Below are 21,947 nucleotides of genomic sequence, written 5' to 3'. Positions count from 1 at the left end.
GGATTAGGACCAACCTCGAAATCTCTGGAACAGTCATGAAATTTGGTATGTATATAAATTTAATTTTCATGCCCACAACATTTGAAATTTGGGGACCTCGGGGAATCGCATACATCATGGAAAATGTATACCATCCAGGAGAAATTCGTGTTTTACTCTTAATCTACGTTCTTTATTAAAATATCGTGTAAGGCAATATTCAGGCTTATTAAATTCTACACAAAATAGTCCTTGACATCTTTGCGAAAAAATACATCTTGCTATAAAAAAGACTTGCCGAACCCAGATTTAGCACTTATACACTTACCACTTACTTGCCAGGGGACATTCTCTTAATAACGACTTAACCAGAAAGTAGGGTTATGGGTTTATGTACTCATGATTCAGTACAACCTGTAGCTGAGGATACTGGACGGATTTTTTTTAATGTGATACCGGTAGGTTCCTCTTGCCCTTCATAACCTATTTACACTTGTTTTATTACAGAAACAATAAACCATCCGCCTTGAGAGGACTCCGAATATTAAATCATATTTTTTCTTCTAGTGTCTAAACTATTAAGCGGATTTCAAGAAAATAGACATCTGTAGATCCACAATTAATACACAAGTCCTATACAATACAAAGTTACTAAAATTAACGGAGGAAAACTTTTTAGGGCTAAATAATGTGACTGCAAAAACAGATTTCAGATCTTAACATTAGACATACGGCTTTTCAAATATTGTTAAAAAAAATTATTTAAGCTAAAAAAATTATGCCCGTAATCGATTATAAACAACGAAATTGTAATCGATTATATGCATAATATTTTCATATATCATTGTGTTAATATTTTATACTGGTAATAAAATGTCCTAGAACAGAAAAGTGCCACTTTGATCCCTCATAGCAGGGAAGAAAAAGCCCTTTTCATTGGTGATGTGAACATAATATTATGTTAAATCTAAAATATTGTTTCCTTGGGTTCGTTATGATCAGTGGACGAAAGTTATTGATTGTTATTTCTATTTATCCTTTAATTCATGGATTCTGGCATTTCCTCTATACATTATGTATGCGGATTGCAGCGTCGGTGGAAACAAAACAATTTTAGTTTAAGTAGAAAATAGACAGAGAACTTCCCCCCGCTTAGTCTGCTAAATTATTAACCTTTGTAAGGGCGATACGCAGAAAGGTTCCGTCTTGTTTACGCGTTAAGGGAGACAGTGAAGGGAACTTAATACCCTATATCACTGTCGGGATAATACAAACTAGCGGGGTCGCAACCTTTTCCACTAAATTACGTATCAGCACATGGGATAATCCGAACTTAGTTGAATAACTGCACGTTAAAGCGATGAAAACTAAGTGAAAGCTTTATCTTCATCTGACCTTTAATTATTCCAAGTTTTAGTATCAACATTTAGGACGAATTGTCCTACCTTACACGTAAACGTGCTTTTAACTCCCATAGGAGTAATAGCGCGTAATGTCTAAATGCACCTTTTATGTATTTAATTTATAGTATGTACAGTCAGCATCAATAGTAGCGGATGAAATAACGCGCCAAAAGTATCTGATATTCCGGATAACTATTCCAAATATAGATAAATCTCTACAATTTGCATTCAAAAGTATATTTTTTACCGTCTAAATTGTTCTACATATAGAACCACCACATTTTGTTAAGCTGTTTCAGAATGGTAGAAACTTTTGAAACCTTGTTTGATCCGCTACTTTTGATGCTGACTGTACATAAGTAATTATTGTATAATAATTCCTTAATTGCCCGGTATCTGTTAATTAAATAGGTAACTCAAATAATTGACCCTCATTGTTTGAATTCGCGGTAAATAATCCATAAATCAATGTTTAAGAACGAGAAAACCGACGCAAGGGCGCCGTTTGTTTCTTTATACTGAACTGTTTTCATTAAACTCGAAATCTGTGTTATAGAAAAACGTTTTCCGCTTATTTGGAATTAAAACTAGAAATTACCTTGTACAAAATAACTGATTTAAATTGAATTGAATTAAATGTGAAGTATAAAAAAACGTTTCGAGCAGAATAAAACGGATCCGGACGAATTGAGTATCTCCTCTACTTTGAAGTCGGTTAAAACCTAATCGTATTGACTGAGTAAGAAGTTTGTGGGGATTGAATAAAATAAAGATTTGGATTGGAGTATCCTAAAGTTGATTTCAGAACTTACTTTAGAATTCAGTAAAAATATAATTTAGTAATGGTACATTGCGCATAATGGAAGAAATAGAGTCTAACGCGAATCGTAATATCATCGTATTTTTAACCGACTTCAATTTCATAAAAGGAGGAGGTTCTGTATTCGGTTGTGGCTATTTTTTTAAATTTATGTTTACCGATTACTCCTACACCCGTGGTCCGATTTGAGTAATTATTTTTTGTTTGATAGGAGTTACTTCCAAGTTGGTCCGATTTTAATTTGGTACTGATCTTATGATGGGATCCATGAGGAATTGAGGGAACTCCTCATTTTTTAAAGGCACGTGTATGGTGATTTGGGTGTACTCTTAAGCAAATTGAGCTTTTTCTCTGAAAAACCATCAATTTAATGAAGTGGATCTGATGATGATGATTTTTTTGGTGATAATGATTTTTTGGTGATAATGATGATGATTTTTAGGGTTCCGTAGCCAAATGCCAAAAAACGGAACCCTTATGGATTCGTCATGTCCGTCTGTCTGTCCGATTAGGTATGTCACAGCAACTTTTTTCCGAAACTATAAGAACTATACTGTTCAAACTTGGTAAGTAGATGTATTCTATGAACCGCATTAAGATTTTCACATAAAAATAGAAAAAAAAAACAATAAATTTTGGGGCTCCCCCACACTTAGAACTGAAACTCAACAATTTTTTTTTTCATCAAACCCATACGTATGGGGTATCTATGGATAGGTCTTCAAAAATGATATTGAGATTTCTAATATCATTTTTTTTCTAAACTGAATGGTTTGTGCGAGAGACACTTCCAAAGTGATAAAATGTGTCCCCCCCCCCAGGGGAACTTCTAAAATAACAGAATGATAAGAGTAAAAAAAATATATGATATACATTACCATGCAAACTTCCACCGAAAAATGGTTTGAACGAGATCTAGTTAGTAGTTTTCTTTAATACGTCATAAATGGTACGGAACCCCCGAGTCGGACTCGCCCATGAGGGCCGCTTTTTTTAATGTAGTATGTTCACCAATTACTCCGACACCCGTGGTCCGATTTGAGTAATTCTTTTTTTGTTCTTGTCTCCGAGGTGGTCCTATAATATTTTTAGTTCTGATGATGATGGAATCCACGACAAATTGAGGGAACTCCTCAATTTTTAAAGGCACATGTATGGTGAATCGACTATATTCATAAGCAACTGAAGCATTTCCTCCCAAAAACTACCAATTCGACGTAGTGCAACTGTAGCCTTACCACGAGTTTGACCTATATATTTGCTGACGTGTTCGTAACTTACCTTCTATACATCTCGCTCGCTCTAATAGGATGCCAGTACGAGCGAGATGCATAGAAAGTAAGTTACGCTAACGAATATGTCAGCGTCAAACTCGTGGTAAGGCTACTTACTGATTATAAAGACCACGGGCGATATGTGGAACTTCCCTCTTATAATTGGGTGTTAATACACTAATATGATTTTGGATGCAGGTAGTGTTGGAAATAATAAGAGGCTAGGGATAGGTGTGAGAGGTTTGTGAGGCAGACGGTGGTGGTGAAGGTAGACGGGGGAGGTTGGGGGTTGAGGGGTTGGGGCTTGAGCCAGGGTTTGAGAGATTAGAAGGTTTAGGGGGCGGTGAGTTGATGTGTCCCCCGACACTGACGGGTTGGGAGTTGAGGAATCGGGGGGTAGGAGATGAATCGGCGGCTTCGAGGAATCGGGGGTTGGAAGTTGTGGAATTGGGGGTTAAGATTAGGAGTTAAATGTGCAAAGGTTTCAGTGATCAGGGGTTGATGTGCTGTGAGTTTGAGTGATCGGAGGGTTGAGGGATTGGGTCAGCGGCGGGGCGGAGGATAGATTTAGAGTAGTGGTAGGAATGATTTCTCAGACGGACTGGAGGAAATTCCTGATTATGTATTAAAGTTAACGAATTAAGTGTAAAACATGATTTTTATTTTCATTCGTGCATCACGCCTGACTCATAAGCTCTTAACAATGCCTTAAAACTAAAAATGGTAAAATAAAAACTTTTACAAAAAAAAAAACCGTCTACAAAAATATTATCATTTTTTAAGTAAGTATATGTGTTATCAACTGATATCTTTGAAGTCGATGCCAAGCCAAATAGTAACAATGCTGGTCAAAAATAACCAGGTTTATGTCTATAAATCACATTACAATTGTGGAATTAATTCTGTCTATCTCTTTGTTACCTTTTCACGGTTAAACATCTGAATCGATTTAGGTAAAATTTGCCCTGAAGACTGTCCTTGAATTGTTTTATATTTATATTAAATTTGATCTATACTATATACTAACTAGTACTTTTAATATACAAAAACAAAGAAATAAACATACATAATAAAACTTACTAACAACTTAAACTAAAGATAAAAAAATTGGCCCAAATCGGCGTCAATGGGCAAGGTGCCTAGAAGGCTGGCAGTATTTACCCACTGTATGGCGATACTTATACGCTGTGCGAAATAGTGGCCAGCCCTCTGATCGCCCGAGGCAGGATCCAATGGAAGAATCTAATATTTTCCCTATAAGGCTCTGAGCACCATGCACCGAGGACAAGAACGCAGGTAGAGCAGGAAAAACATAAAGCAGTAGGTTGCAGACGAAGAGCCAGCATCGCCAATTGTTGTGCATGTACTCGCAGAAGTTGATGCTACTGCTTTATGTTTATACACTAAAAGCCGACACTTACCACACAATAAATCATTTATGCAAATTAACATATTAGTGCATTTGCTATATAAATCAGCCTCTTGCTCTGTTTCTATGCATTTTTGTTTCCCACGGATATTTTTTAATGTTTTTTTACAAGACTTGCACTTAATGTTTTCCATTTTCCACTACAAAATGCAAAAAACAAATGCGGATAATATTATGTGTCAGATGTTATCAAAGCTGACACGTCATCGTTGATGCACTCCAAATAGGTTTATTAGAAGAGTTTGTATACCTACACACTAATCTTCAAACTGCACTGGTACTTCTATCTGTACATATAATGCCAGTGACTACTTATTGGAGAATCGTTTTTTTTTTGACATGAAGCACGAACATTTGTGCAAATATTTTTATATATGTATGTAGTGGAAATTAGGAGTAGGCTACTCATGCATATTTTTTTTGGAGGTGTACCTCCGCGAAAAGTAAAAAAAAAATTGGAAAGAAAAAAATATTTTTATTTTTTGCAATGAAGTTTAAGGACAGGATGCTGGTAAAAAATATGCATTTTGTAGTTTTTTTTATTGTTATCAAATATAATTTTGTTTGGTTCACGTAACTTGAATCGTTTATAAAATATGACACTTTCAATGATACCCTAATTATTTTACGTTATCCTGAATAACTCGCAAACAAAAGAGAATCGAGGTCTGATGTTAAGCATGGAGGGTCCTTAGGACCTAACAGTACACTACCAGAAATATCGACAAAATCCGTCGTTGGGGGCACTTCTTGTTCGCTTAGCCTGCTAGACCCTTTAAAATTTTCGCATCGATGAAATTTTCAAAGGATTGATCTAGGACGGGACAACCAAGGAAGTGAAGTGAATAATTGTTTAGAATTTTGATATCAGGGGCGAGTTGTTTAAAAAGGTTAATTGTATTTTCCTTATCCGGACAAGAATCGGTAATAAAAAGTTCGCACTTGGAAAAATTAAGTGAGAGGAAAACTAGTTAAACCTAAAAATAAAATGAAGTATAGAAAATAACACAGAAAAAATAAAAATATACTTACCTACTAAATAATAATAAACCAACGTCCAATAAGTCGGCCTGCGGCATAACACTGGCGGCGTTACCTCTCTGTATCGCAAGGGAGATGCGTTGAGAGAGGTACGCGCCAGTCCTGGGGTCCCCTGTTGTGTCGACCAGCCGCGCCGACAATGCCTTCATGAATGCTTTCATGTCGGCTGACCAGTTCATTTTGAAATGAAGTTCTCTGGATACGGGACTGGTAATAACTCAGTCTCAATTCCACACTTGCGTGCTATGGACAGTTCGAAAATTAGTAAAAATTGCTCTTTAAAAATTACGATGGCAAATAAACGCATTGGATTTATACTAATATACTGACCGACACACATGGTACGGACTGCACTAAGAAGGTTCGACCGCATGTTCTTAGGTACCTACCTACAGAAACTATGTGCATTGCTGTCGTGTAGGGCAATCCAACGTATTGTACATACTTGTATAGCCGCATCCTTATTGAATCGCCCCAAAATCATGGTATGCTTCAAAATTTGGCTTGGCACCGACTTCAAACATATCAGTTGGTAACGCATATACTCAAAAAATGATAATATTTTATTTTATCCTTTTTGAAGTCGGTTTACTTTTTTTTGTAAAAAGTTTTTATTACCTATCATACAGTTTCATTTTTCTGATTTTTTGTAGAAACGATAATAGATTTAATTCTAAACACGATAACATCGACTGGACAGTGATTACCACTAGTATAGGATATATGTCACGTTACCAACGGATCATGTAATAAAGCAAATAATACATAAATAATAAGGCATCGATTGTTGCCTGGGGCGGGCCGGTATCGCCCTACGTGAGACCTGTGACGCAAACGCGTCAATGAACGTTAATAATGGATTATATTATCCTGATAGAATCAATCTCAGTTAGAGGACTAAGGCGGTGTTGGTAAGTAATGACACCCTACTTAATAATTACCGCCAAATTTAAGCTAACAAGTTTGTTAACGTAAAACAACTAGGTAGGTATTGTCATTTTACTGAAAAGGTCGTCGCTACGGCATATAATTATAATTTTAAATAGAAAGTTATTCCTGGGAAGATACTTACCTCTCAACATAATACGAATTTTATCTCAACATACGCTCTTATTTACTAATTTGTAGGGTGGGTTGTGTATCTGAGTGGGAGCAATTTAGGTTTACCCGCCGATTTATTTAACTATGCGTTAATTAATCTAATTTGTAATTTTATAATTAATTACCTACGAAGCTGATGGTCCCGGGTTCAAATCCTGGTAAGCCACATATTCGTGTCATGAGCATGGATATTTATTTTGTTCCTGAGTCATGGGTGTTTTCTATGTATTTAAGTATTTATATAATATATATATCGTTGTGTAAGTACCCTCAACACAAGCCTTATTGAGCTTACAGTGGGAGTTGTGTAGTTATCTCCTATTATATTTATTTATTTATTATTTTTTATAATTTGCCTATGTATCAGAATTATTTATAATTTAAAATGTATCCACGAATCTAATGCTGTGCATACCTTTAAGACTAGCTCATACTTGCCTCTCACTATGTGAGGTCAAATAGTATCCTGAGTAAGGAATTAAAAATGTATGCAGTGAAATAAAATTGCTTTGTGATTTCACCCTCCAAAGTGGTGTGAGCAGGATTTCTCTTCAGCTCTCGGGGCGACCGTAACCTGGAAGTGCCACTTACCCGTTATTGAATTATTTACGAAACTATCCTGCTTATTAGATTGAAATATCTTAGCTATAGAGCTTATTCTGCAACCGATAGGCTATTACAGTAACAATTGCCTTCAATAAACTATGAGAAAATTTACGACTGAAATCGTGATTGGTTCTTGTCAACGCTGACCACTATTAATTCTTCATTCGAAAAAGTTTGTAAGGGAATCGCTGGAAAGTTTAACATCGGGAACCAATTACCGCCTAAAATGGATGTTAATTTAATAGGCCCGTAATGACGTGAACTTAATACGTGGTCCGTCGTCTACGAGTAGTTAGGGGAGTGAAGTTTTATCGGCTAATGTGTAAAGAATAAGTACTTATTTCCCGTTTATTGCTCTTCGACCAGTCAGTTCTGAGGCAGTTAAATTCGTCGGAGACGTCACATAAAACGAACGGATCGATTTCGCATAAACGAAAGACGTATAGCCGTGTAATGTATGGATACTGACCTCGAAGGCGGCAACGGCATCAATCAGAATTTCAAGACGATTACAATGTAACATGATTACATGAACAACCGAACATATGGGCAAAATGCACATAACAAATATTTTTTTTAACTAGATTATTGTTTTATATGTAATATAATTTATAATTGTAATTTGACTGTTCTGACGTGTAAAATTATTATTTTATAAATAAATAAATTGAATTGAATTGAATGTGTTTTTTAATCGTATGTATATTATGTATGTCTAATTCTTTCACACAGCCTTACAGCTTAACCCCGATTTTGAATACATGAGATGTTATTCGATTTATTTATCCTTAATAAATTCAAAAGATTACAAAATCGAAATGGATAATTTAGGCGCCAGGTTGTAAAGATGATAACAGAAATAGATAAATACCTACGTTACTACTAGCTCAAAGTCGCACTGGTTACTACTTATAGTTATATTAGAATGTAATTTAGAATGGAGAATGACAAAAAATGAATGTTACCGTTCGGCTAATTATCATGTACGTACACTGAATAGTAAGTGCGCCAACTTAAGTACCCACGTCGCCATACTAGCTGTATAGAAAAGAGGATACTTATGTTAGAGCATTGACTGTACACTTAATTATATCGATTCGAGGAAGGCTAATTCATAAACACTTGACAAGACAAGATAAAGTTTGGTACATAGGTTTTGATCATAGGGAAACCCTAATTCAATTACAACTTTTGGGCGTGAGTGACCATCAGATTAGGACGGGCCTTCCTTTAGATTGAAATTAATTGGTTCATCTACGCTTTATTATGGCAAGAACCCTTGTGAATTTACGTCATTCCGAAAGATATCGATATTCCAAGCAGAAATAGATATGAAAAATAAAACTAGTATCTTTTTATTTTAAAAATACACGTCGTATCGGAATTTCCTTTCGATTGTGTAAGTTTATTAAATTTTCATTGATAATATTATAGTGGTTTCGTCGCCATAAACAAGGCACTTAGTCTTTAATCTGCCAAAGTCCGACAGCGTGAAACCAAGATCGAGACTACGCCACGCAATACTGTAGGTACGTTGAAGTTTAGTTTGTGATGTGGCATGTTACGGTTTTTGTCGATATGGCTAATTTTATACAAGGAGACTATAAAATACTGCACATTTCTTAAAAGTAAGTAAAAACACATCTCTTAAAAACACACACACAGCCATTATTAGTATTTTATCCCGAATTCGTTGTACATTCGCTAAGGTGTTTACAATTATTTGAACAAAGCTTTTATTATCAAGACCTTAACATGCATGTTTCGTAATTTTTGATCACTTTGGCCGCTCTGATATATCTGATGGCGACTGTATAAGAGACTGTGTAATTGGATAACGGTTTGATTAACGGTGCCATCCTTATTCTTACATATTATTCGTAGTTAGAACTTTTGCGGTACGCACGTCTGTTAGACGTTTTAATCCAGTTCAATTTAATGCTGTAACATTGTGTGTTATGGACAAACTCAATATTTAAAAAAATATGAATCATTTCGTAATGTTTTAGCGGACGGGAAGTTGTACGAAAATCCATCACTGTATTGTTTTTTACCTTTTTAAAACATGAACCGACAAAAATATCAATGCAAAAAGCCAATTTTTAACGCTGTGTCTACACGATCCGGTACACTTTCCAAGTAATCGGATAGAGGAAGATAGGGAGATTAATTACTTAATATCGATGTGTATAATCGTGCGAATACTGCTTTATAAAATTAAGAGCTCTATGCAACCTTTATATTGATTAAATAAACAAAATAGTGTGTATAAACAAAATAGTATATATACCTATAATATAATTATTTTGAGTAAAAATGTCATAAAATAATTTTCGAATTGAACTCCATAACGTCGGATGTGAAAATGATGACATTTTATCTAAATGTCATTTTGGTCGGATTGGCAGCGATTTTGATAGCCTAGGCGGTGCAAGTATTGTTTTAAACGTCAAACTTCTATGAAATTATGACGTTTACTCAACTCTTGCACCGTCTGAGTTATCATAATCGCTGCCCACTTAGCTTGGTCTGACTCTTCTCTAATTCTATCTACAATTCGATGTAGGATTTGTACTGAGACAAAAATATTTGCCTAAAATTTGGAGTGAAGTGTGTAAGTATAAATACGACATTATCGCTCTCTAACTGTATAAGAGAGCGGACAAATCGAATATATTTTGAATAAATGTCGTCTTTTTAGATAGGTACTAAATAAAAGGATACTTCTCCAGAATAAAAGGTATAAAGTAATGCTGCCTTAAAAAAGGAATGGTCTGTTAAGCTTATATAGTTTATGCAATATTCGCAAACTAAAGTGTCAATAATGTTTTGGCTCTCCTGAAAAGTTGTATTTTTTCACATCCGGCCTTATGGAACTCGAGGCAAAACTTAAGGAGCGAAAAGTTTTTGACTGATGTGAAGGTTCGATTCGAGTGATGCTTGATGCTTAAATGTTTCCTTTGCCGTGGCAGGAATAGTAGTAATTCGTGGATACATTTTCGGTCGAATCTCATCTACAAATTACTATTTCCCGGTATCTGCAATAATGTAGGTATGGTCATATTATTAGAATAACTTATTTTATGAAAATTATTGTTATGAATTAATATTACACCCAAGGCCAAAAGTATGGAAACAAGGTTGTTCTCTTTAATATCTCATGTTACTATCTTTATTGTTTATTAATAACCTAAAACTTACCTCAGGCAACCCCAAAACATTGAAAATACTTGCAAAATATCAAAACATCCTAAAATATTGTTAAAAAGATTTTTAAAAATTTAAACGTTACGTAATTATACCATTTTAATGTACAAAATGTTTAACTGGCAACTATCGTAGCCATAGTTTGAGTGATTAACTTTTTAAATGTTCTATTATTATTTTTACCATTTTGTTTTTTAATTGTTAATGAGTAGTATAAATTACATTGCCTAAAAATGCATCCTTTTCTATTTATTGTAATACAAGCTTGTTTCCATACTTTTGGCCGGGAGTGTATGTTAGGCTAGTTATCGACCTATAACTTTGAAACTATTTATACAATATTTATTGCGAAAATTATTAAAATTGCAGAAGGTTTGGTGCAACTCGACCAAAATATTTAAAACCTATCTGAAATGATTAGGTACGGATGCCTTATGTTATTATAAATTATTTACAAAGGCATATTAATTATTGTAACATTTGTATCATTACAGATTTTGGAAGATGCATATATATGTGCGTCATAGAGTAGATGCCTCACATGCGCTTCACAAGCTTTGTAATATGATTCGGTCAAGTTATGTTCTCATGGATGGGAAAGACAAACAAATTATATCCAGCTTAAAACGAATGTAGTATAATACCTTTGGGTATGGTGCTATACGCACACTAGCGTCCCCTCCCCTCCCCCTGACGCAACCCCCGTTTTAGCATGAAATATGTCCCAGTTGATGATTTATTTTCATTTTTGAGAAAAGTATTAGAGTAGGGAAAAAAAAGTCAATGTAAGAAATCATCCTTAATAAATTCTATTATTTTTTTTATATGATGCACTATTTTCATGTCATAGATCTTATAGATCTAGATGGACTTCGACAAAATTTAGCCGTAGAAGGGCTCAATTTGAAGAATGAGATACGATAACGATAAGTTCTGGTTTAGATAAGTTCTCATTTAGATATCGTTTATATTTCTTATATGTAATTGACAGAAGCAGCTCGTTTCGGGCAACCAATGTCACTTTGACGTTAGAAATATAGTATATAGATCTTATTGGGATCACAGCGGAATCGAAATAAACGTCCATTTTGACATGTCGTTTAGCTATCGATCTTTCCAAAATCTTAAGCGTGTCTTAATCATTCTTCGAATCGGGCCGCAACAAGCTGGTTCTCTCTATCCGATTTCTTTCAGTATTATGTTATATTCAAGTTTATCTAGCTGTAACATGAAAATGGTGCATCATATAAAAAAAAAATACAACCGTGTTTGTTAAGAATTTAATCTATCTATCTTATTGTTTATTGTTTATTGTTTATTCATGCAACACACAAGCTTACAGTTCAGGCACCAAAGCGCTTACATGTTAAATAATAATATTAATAATTAGAATTATTTACAATATCCACAAATAGTTAAACATTACAAACTAGGTACAATCACTCAAAAACATATATAAAGCTGTGGAGAACGATCCTGGGGAGTCATAAAAGACATCAACATCAGGTCTTTGGATTGATAGTTCGTTTAGGAGTGAGAGTGCCCGATTGGTGGGAGCATTGTTGGTTTGACGCGTACGCACCCCGCCCACGGCGAACAGTCTTCTCCGGCGTCGCGGAGGCAAAGCGCCGCCCTCACTGGCGCCTAATACGCACGTCCTCGGCGCTGGAGCGAGCAATCCTATCCGCTCAAGCACCTTAACATTACTGATTCTGTTTCGCAACAAGTTATAGTAATGGATCACTAATAATATTTTACGTCGCAGTTCTAGCGTATCCAATCCCACCATTCCCGACACAAACATCGAGGGGAAAAGAAGTGGATAGTATCCGTAGATCCTTTTATACATATAGCGAGAAAACTTTCTCTGTATCCTTTCCACCATGAGAGAGTACTTTGCCTCGTGAGGATCCCAAATACAGGCACCAAATTCCAACCTACTGCGAACATACGCATTGTACAGAACTACTGCAACATTAGGATTAGAAAACTGCGACGATACTCGCATAATAAAACCTAGCATTTTATTAGCACGTCCACAGATCCCGGTTATATGCAAACGAAAATCCAAGTGCGCGTCTAAATATATATATATATAAGATAGATAAGGTAGATAGGGAAATGATATCGTTGTTTTTACTATTTTCCTCCATATTTTCTCACCATCTTAACCTTCTCTGGACTTCTACGAATATTTCTCAATACCAAAATTAGCCAAATCGGTGCAGTCTTTCCACAGTTATGCGATCACATATATTTTGGCGATTCATTTTTATTTATATATATCCGCCTTCCTAATAATAATTGTGTAGATCCCTGGCACGCCTTCTTTACAATGTCGACCCAGCGGATTGGTGGATGTCCACTACCCCATCCTCCATCCACCATGCCAAACATAATGCGCTTTTCGAAATTGTCTGGCTCCCGTCTAGCTACGTCTCCAAAGTAACTAAGGATTCGGTGGAGACAAATGAATGACAACCGGTACTGGATTTTTAATTCCGTCAGGATTGACGCATTAGTCCGGCGCGCCATCCAAGAAATCCCCAACATCTTGCGCCAACACCATACTTTAGGTTACTTTAATTTAATATTTGTTTCATTTAATAATTTAATAACAAACATACAGGGTACTTAAATTTACGTCAAAAAATTTGACGGGCTGTCTGGTCATAGACGAAGGTTGACAGCGCTTTTGATATTTAATTTTACTTCAAGTAAAAAAGCACGAATAAAGCAGCATACCAACATGACGAACCTAATTTGGACTAATTAAACTTTGTAGACACAACTATATCGATATAGTTCTGTCACTCTGTGTTTGTAGATGTGTAGCGAAACCAACCGAAAGTTGCCGAAAATAGCCGATCGTCGTAAAATGAAGACTTTTATGAAAATTTCTTTAGATGATTGTGAAGTAAGTACACAGCTATAACGGAAATCATTATGCTCTTGTTCTATTCTCACATTTAAACAATAGATTTGCGTAGTTTTTTCTCATGATACGTGCGCCGTATTCGAGAAACGCGTCACCTAAATTCCAAAAATTTGGTAAGGCGCCATCGCGCTCCGTCCTTCGTTTTTTTCCCTTTCTGGCATTTTTAATTTTATATAGTAGATGATAATAACAATAAAAAAAGTATCACTGTCACAAAGGATTGTCATTGTTGGTTGTCGAAGTTTATAGGTTCAGAAATGGAATATGGTAATTATTAGATTTATTAGAGACCCTAGCTATTTAAACTACAAATAAAACGAAATTATAATCAGACCAAGCTAAGTTAGCACCGAATTTGATAGCCGACACGGGGCATATATTTTTTTTAACGTCAAACTTCTATGAAATTGTGACGTTTACTTAACACTTGGACCGTCGGAGCTATCAAAATCGCTGCCAACTTATCTTGGTCTGACTCTAAAAACTTAATGAAACACTCAGAAATTGAATGCTTTTGTGATCTCTGATCAAGATGAAAATCGATAGGCCCTTTATTATGAATCGGAGGCTAACAAACGACCGCCATCTTGTATTTCTGCATTTTTGCTCTGATCAAGATAAAAATCAATATCTGAGGATCCGAAAGACGCTTTTTTATGAATCTGAGGTTAAAATTGCAATATCAGCCGCCATTTTGAATTACGGCATTTTTGTTCTGATCAAGATGAAAATCGATATCTGAAGATCCGAGAGGCCCTTCATTATGAATCTGAGGTCAAAATTGATAAAAATAACTACCGCCATCTTGAATTTCTGCATTTCTGCTCTGATTACAATGAAAATCGATATCTGTGGATCTGAGAGGCCCTTTATCTTCTGATTCCTACAGAGGTTAAATTGGACTAAACGTTCGCCATCTTGAATTTCAGCATTTTTGTTCTGATTAAGATGAAAATATATTGTAACACCTCTACAGACAGGTAGCATGTACGACACAAACCTAAAGCGATTCCATTTGCAATTAAATCTATGTGCATGTACATAATAAATAAATATTGAAATAAAATCGATATCTAAGGATCTCAGAGGCGCTTTATTATGAATCTGAGGCCAAAATTGGAATAAACGGCATTGGAATTCTCTGCCCCTCTATCACTTTTGCATATTCGACCGATAGAGATGCAGGTAACGAAATATCGATTTTTGTGTTTCGCGGTAGGCCTTGTGTTTGTTACATCTTATAAATAGGGAAATACCACAACCGCTCAAAAAAAATGTACATAGTGTACTTATTTGATAAGTCAGTAATATCTGTAAAAGAATGATTGGATAATCCGTGACGTGCTAAAAGGATACATTTGGGACTATACATTTATTAATACGAATACGATAGGTGATACGAAGTTCACCGGGTCAACAAGTAAGGATTATTTCTTTAATTGACTCTATTTCTAAAATGTATACTTTTCCCATAAAATAAAAAATACACTGTCAACTGGGACATATTTCATGCTAAAAGGGGGGGGGGAGGGGTTGCGGCAGGGGGAAGGGAGCCCTTTCTAATGAGCCTAAACTCGATGTGTTAGTGTTCTCCATCGAGGAGAAAGTACCTTTAGGTAATTTCCGACTGCATGATCAGATCAGTCCTTATTAGCATATTATTGCATTGTCAACGGAATTACTCCAAATTTCAACTGAATCAGATATCATGAAGTGTTTCAAATTTGAGATTAAGGATTTTATTTTATACAATGAAATAATGTACACATTGAAGCGAAATAAAATTGTGTAAAAGTACATTTTACGAGTACATGGCAAATATGACGTTCTTAATCATTTGATTGAGATTTATCAGAGAGGAAAATATTATTATTTATCATGATTATAGAGCTGAGCTACCAAACAATTCTTCATCAGGTATTTCTGGTAGTGCCGCCTCAACATTCAAAGAGATCAAACTAATATTTTACATTAGACAAAACATACATACTAAGATTATAATAAATTGTATTTGTAAAAGGTAATGGGGAGCTTCTTATAGTTAGCTTATGTTATGACACCGCTTTAACATTGAGATAGGAGAGAATATTTTTTTTACAAAGCTCGCCGTGAAAAGACGGAGGCATGGTGTTGCAGATTCACGAGTAAAATGGCACATCTGTTACCGGTTCCTTCGCTCCCCTGACTTGTAATAATGGAATTAACGAGCTGGTTATGAACAAACGGCGTCTTCATTTCCAGCAGCCCGTTTATTCGTCCTTTGCCCTATTTCACTGCCACTCCATTTCACTGAATTAAATAATGGACTCGACATTGAGTTCATTTGAAAGGTCTCCTCCACGTTTGCGAAAAGTAAGTGCCAACATTAGTGCGATAACAATTTACCAGTACCTCTGTAATGCAGCATAGCCCGACAATTTGGTTTTGAAGTTCTATCGAAAACGTTTATTCAGAATTCAGGGTCCGTGCTTCATCTGCATATAGCTACATAATTTACGCATACCGCAACAAGCTATTCCGCGAAAATAACACGTAATTTGCCAAAACAATTCCAGTTTAATTATGTTTACAGAGAGATATATTAACCAGAAAACAAATCGAATTTACGCTGTCACAGGGACAAAATCCATTCACTAAATAGCCCCATCTCGTATAATGGGAGCGACCCCGTAATCCAATTAATTAGCAGCGAGATGAAACTACACGCTAGTTGCACAATATACATCGCCAGGCCGTCCGCCAGCGGCTCCTTGCACCTCGGCTTCTTAGATAGTGTAATGGAGGTGCTCAAAAGTAACATGACCTGTTTCAGGCCACACTATGATTCCCTTGCGTGTACTGGTACTGACACTCAACACAAAACTAACACATTACAATAAGACGAAAGAGCTTGTGTAAAGATATACATATTAATCTTTATTAAAAAGTTTGCCTCCTACGTGACAGTCTGACAGTAGTATCACAATCTTAGTGTAAGGATGTCAATATTATAAAAATAGTCGTAGATACTACCCAGTTAAAGCTAGCGCTGATTTCACATGTCAATTTACTACTCAGTACTAATCTTGCGTATGTTTTTTTCTCTTTTTTTCCCACTTTTGTTCCAGGTAGAAACTTTTTTTTTAAAACCGTTAAATGGATTTTCAATCAAAATATCAATTATTTAATCTATATTTTATGTCTCTATCAAATGGTATATATGATCATTAGATTAAACGCCCTAAAACCCTTCTCCATTTCATTTTTTTCTTCTTCATGCTTAAATTGTTAACACAGAACGAGTAATAATATTTTTACAGTACATATTGGCTAGGTAGTTGAGCTTAGTTTCTCGTTGTTTGAATTATGAATAGAAACCGTCAGAACGAGGTAAAGAAACTGTTTAACCTATTAGGGAGACTTATGTTTGAGTTGTAGAAGCTTCAGTAAGCTCAGCTGAGTTATAGATCGTTTAGCGTAAAACTGTAAATCAGTGTAATCCGGCAAGTGTTCGACAGACGTACCGCGGGCGGCTGTTTGTCGTCGATGTCCTTCAATAAATCACCGACCCTTGTCCGCGAATACACAATGGACAACGAGTCAAAATGTCAGGCAAACCCAACAGATCCTGCGGCGGGTGTATTACACAATAATGCAATGTACATTGATTATTGATAGTTCCTTGTAAACCAAATTGATCATGAAAATTTGATTGCTACCAGCATATCAATATCGATTTCTTATTTATTCGTCCAGCCATACATCATAATCATTTTGCAGGAGCCATCTATCATGCTTGAAAAATGTCAGAGATGTTGTACAATTGAATTTATTGGGTATTGTGCCGGCGTGAAAGTTGAGTTAATATATAGACTATACGCCTGTGAAAAAATTGGTCTTCAATTATAACAAGCAATCAATTTGGATAACTTTCCCACGAACATTCGGCCCGATTTGAACTTTAAGTCAGAAATTTGATAACGATATATTATGATAGTGATATTTACTATAGCGGAATGACATGTTGATTATTTCCCGAACTCAGCATTTGTTGAATTAGGCCCTTTTTATTTAATCACTTTAATTTAGTTTTTTTTTTAATATAAATTTTCAAACACAACTCCTATATACGAGTTAAACTAACATGCCGCAATTTGATGGATGCCTTTCCTAACTAAGAGTGTTTCTAAGTCTTCGGAGTTTTACTTAGCGCTGAAGTACGCAGCAAACTTTCGCTGCACTCAGCGGTTCTTGCGATACCGGATGGAGGTTAATCGATTGTCTTTGTCGAGAATTAAGTGTACTGACATTGAGAATTGATAGCGTGGTTGATAATTACCAATTTATAAAATATCGTTTACTAATTTGATTTTTACTTGTATCCGAACTATTTAATTACAGTGCATGATTATGCGCAACTTTGTTACCATTACTTATTGTAACAGTTTTTGCAACATTTAAAAACTTGGCACACTGAAAACAGCAGGTACATTTATTCCTAAAATTGCTTACACATATCATCAGCCAAGCATGCAGTGCAGTACAAAGCGTTTAGTATAAAATATTTATTATTTCCTAGCAGTTTGAGCCGTTATAAATTGAGTGGCAGTATTGTGAAGGGAGTTTTACAGCTGCACTGTATTCATAGCGTCTGCGCTTCACGCTTCATTGGCTCGAAGCGACGAGCAGACTGCAGCACTGGAATCTATCGGTTAACGTGCCCTTGTACCCCTCATTAATATTGACACCATTAATATAACCATATACTTGGGGGAGCTGGAATAAAATACTTATTAAAACGTCTGGAATGATGAATTTCAACTGGAAGCTAATCTTTGTTAGAACTGACGTTTTACACACAAAAATACTCAAGACGCTTATTACTTACTAAAATAAACAGTGTGTTTAACTTATACATATTATATAGATGCAAGTTAGGTTCGTTGATAATATCTGGCCGTGGTTACCGAGGATTTTTGCTATACTTGACCGATAAGACGATTGAATAATACAGACCGAGAAGTAAAGTGCTAGTCAAATAAAATTGATCTTGTTATATATCGTCTCAAGCAGGGACAGGGCGTATATAGTTAGTGAGACACCTTAAGAGGCCGTTATCGATTTTAGTCGCAAAAATGTCAACTTGACAGATTTAGCGCATGAAATTGTACACCTTTTGTTAACTATTAGAAATAACAAAAACTGGTTTCTATTAGCACGTCATGTTATCTTTGAAAACAGACTCACTTAATAAGTAATGATTTTTTTTCTGATAGACGTTTAGGTAAACGCGCGTAAAGCAGTGATTTTGTCGATCTTATTTGTAAAATTCGTAAAGTTTGAACTGCTAAAAATGGTAATTTTGTATTACACATATCCTGTACTTCAACTTTAATAAACTACATTCTTGTTATTATATATTTGAAGTAGTGTAAATGAAAGTTAGACGAAATCAATTTTCTCCAGAAATTACTTCAAAACAAGTGACATTCCTCTGAAAATTGACTTAGTTTCAACGTAATTTTCATACTTAAATAATCTACAACATTTGCTGAAACTGTTCTTATACATCATTTTGTATAATTTACTACCATAATTTTTTGATGAATTTTTAACAATGTCCCTTCTCGTCACCTATTACCGGGGAAGCACGCTTGCGACCTCATTATTAAAAGAAAAGATGAAAAAACGTGCTAATAGAAACCAATACTTGTTATTTAGATATTACGTAACAAAAGGTGTACAATTTCAACGAATAAATCTATCAATTTTAAATTTTTGCTCTAAAATCGTTACCGGGCTCTTAAGTGTGACAGTATATTTAAAAACGTATATTTTCTAAAGACCTGCCTATATATACACACGTAAGGTTGCGCTGACACAAGGTGTAAGCGTTTATATTGCAATAAACCCTGGACACCTCTTGATTTGCGAGGACAACTTTCTTTGATCTCGACGTTCTGGGTTAATCTGATTGCGTTGGTTTTTCCTTCTTTTTTAGTTATGGTAGATTTTTTCTTCTTTCTTGAGTGTTAGTTCCTTGGTCAGGATCGCCATCAAATAACAAGAGGGAGCTTGAGAAGCTGTCCCAGCTCGAGAAGATATATACGTCTCGAGCAGGGACAGGTGAACATAAACACTTAAAGTGGCTATTTGCCAATTACACTGATAGTATATACAATTACACATTCGTTTTAATTAAATATTCCTAATAAGAAAAAATCGAAATAATCTGGCTAAGTCCTTAAACTAGAATAAATGGATTTGCTCCAAGATGTTTCTTTTATCTCAAGGAATAAACGCACTCCAAAATTAAGTCAATCACGATTGTTTAACTCGATTTTCTTTTAAGGTACCTATTACATGCCGCAGGGACCATTTTGGGGCTACGATCTAAATTGCTCTGAGGTAAAACGAGTCAATTTAAATGTTAAAAGAAATTCATTAAAAAAATTGACATTTAGATGTCTGACCTAAATGTGGATTTTCTAACTTTGACTCAGATTGTCCTTGTGTCTCATATTCTTTTAAATTGTGTAATTAACATAGAACGAATTGCTCCGTAATTAGAAATTCTCATGTCAGAATTTCATTTGGATAACTCAAGATTCAAGTGATTTTTAAAGAGAGGTTTGTATAGTACAGTCAGTATCAAACAAGGTTTCAAAAGTATCTACAGCTGATGTAGTGTATAATCCTTTCCCATCGTATTTTCTCGGGATCGTCCGTATTTGTCATGCTTCTTCAGTCTACCTCAGTACATTTTGTACAGAGACTGACTGAAATAGCATAAAACGTTCGTACGTTTCCGTAAAAAAAAAACGGTGGGAAAGAATTATTCACTACATCTGTACCATTCTGTAACAGCGTAACAAAAAGTGATGGTTCTATACGTAGCACAATTTAGACTGTAAAATATATACTTTTGAAGGTGAATTTTAGAGATTTATCTATATTTGAAAAAAGTTATCCGGAATATCAGATATTTTTGGCGCGTTGTTTTATCCGCTACTATTGATGCGAACTGTACCTACCTGTTATTTTCAACACACTTGCTGAAAACGACGTTTTTATTCCACCAATTTTTGGCTCATAATCACATTAAAGACGCGTGCTTTTTCAGTATATTATAACACTCGTCCTTTTTCATTATATTATCCGACTGAGTTAAGAAGGTTGTTTTATACTACGTCGGTGGCAAACAAGCATACAGCCCGCCTGATGGTAAGCAGTTTCCGTAGCCTATGTACGTCTGCAACTCCAGAGGAGTTACATGCGCGTTGCCGACCCTAAAGACCCTAGGTAACTGATTGCTAATAATATGCATGGAAACGGAGCCTTCTCGGAGAAATTCGGAGAAATTTGGTCGTGTAATACATTTTTTTTAACCAACTATTAGGTTTCAAATGTTAGTTCAAAGACGTTTTATCATACCAAACATAATTGCGAGTGCATTGGAATCGTGCGTAAAAAAAATAGCGCGCCAGCCATTTTCCGTATTTGTCATAAAATTGTAATAGTTTTGCATGTTTTTAGTTTATATATATTGACGAAAATGCTTGAAAATAAAGAACACATAAAATTGACGCTGTCAGTGAATACTAATAGAGGCAAGAGCCGAGAACGATAGCCTTTTACCATCAAAATCGGGTGAAAAATAATTGGCGGCATATGAAACTTTTATTCAATGGAAAATCAGCAAAAACGCTCAGTCTTTCTTGGAAAACCTGTTGGTGTTGGTTACTTCAATGAATTGGCGAATAAGTGCTTACAAGCCCAGCACGTTTTGGTGCAATTATTCGATGTTAAAACTGTAAGCCACCATTTTGAAAATTGTACTTTTACTGTTTTGACAAAAAAAAACTAATTTATAAGTTTTGTTTTTTCCTCGCACGTGTGTTGAAAAACGTCGTATGAAACGCGTGTGCATTAGTCATTACCCACATCGGCTTTCTTATAACGAAAATATCATAATGTACTGTTACGCTGTCGTGTAACATAACTTACAAAACAAGGTGTAGAGAAGACAGAGGACTGAAAATATAGCTAAACATCGGCTTTAGGAGCAAAATAGTGACATCACGTGTATTTGTTGTTTAGCAAATTTAACAGCTCATTTCGGATGATAGTGTAGGTAAGTCTAAATCATAAAGTGTGGAAGTGTCTAAGC

This window comes from Cydia pomonella, chromosome 3, assembly GCF_033807575.1.
Source record: "Cydia pomonella isolate Wapato2018A chromosome 3, ilCydPomo1, whole genome shotgun sequence".
In the NCBI taxonomy this organism is placed as follows: Eukaryota; Metazoa; Arthropoda; class Insecta; order Lepidoptera; family Tortricidae; genus Cydia; species Cydia pomonella.
This window is presented reverse-complemented; position numbering follows the sequence as displayed.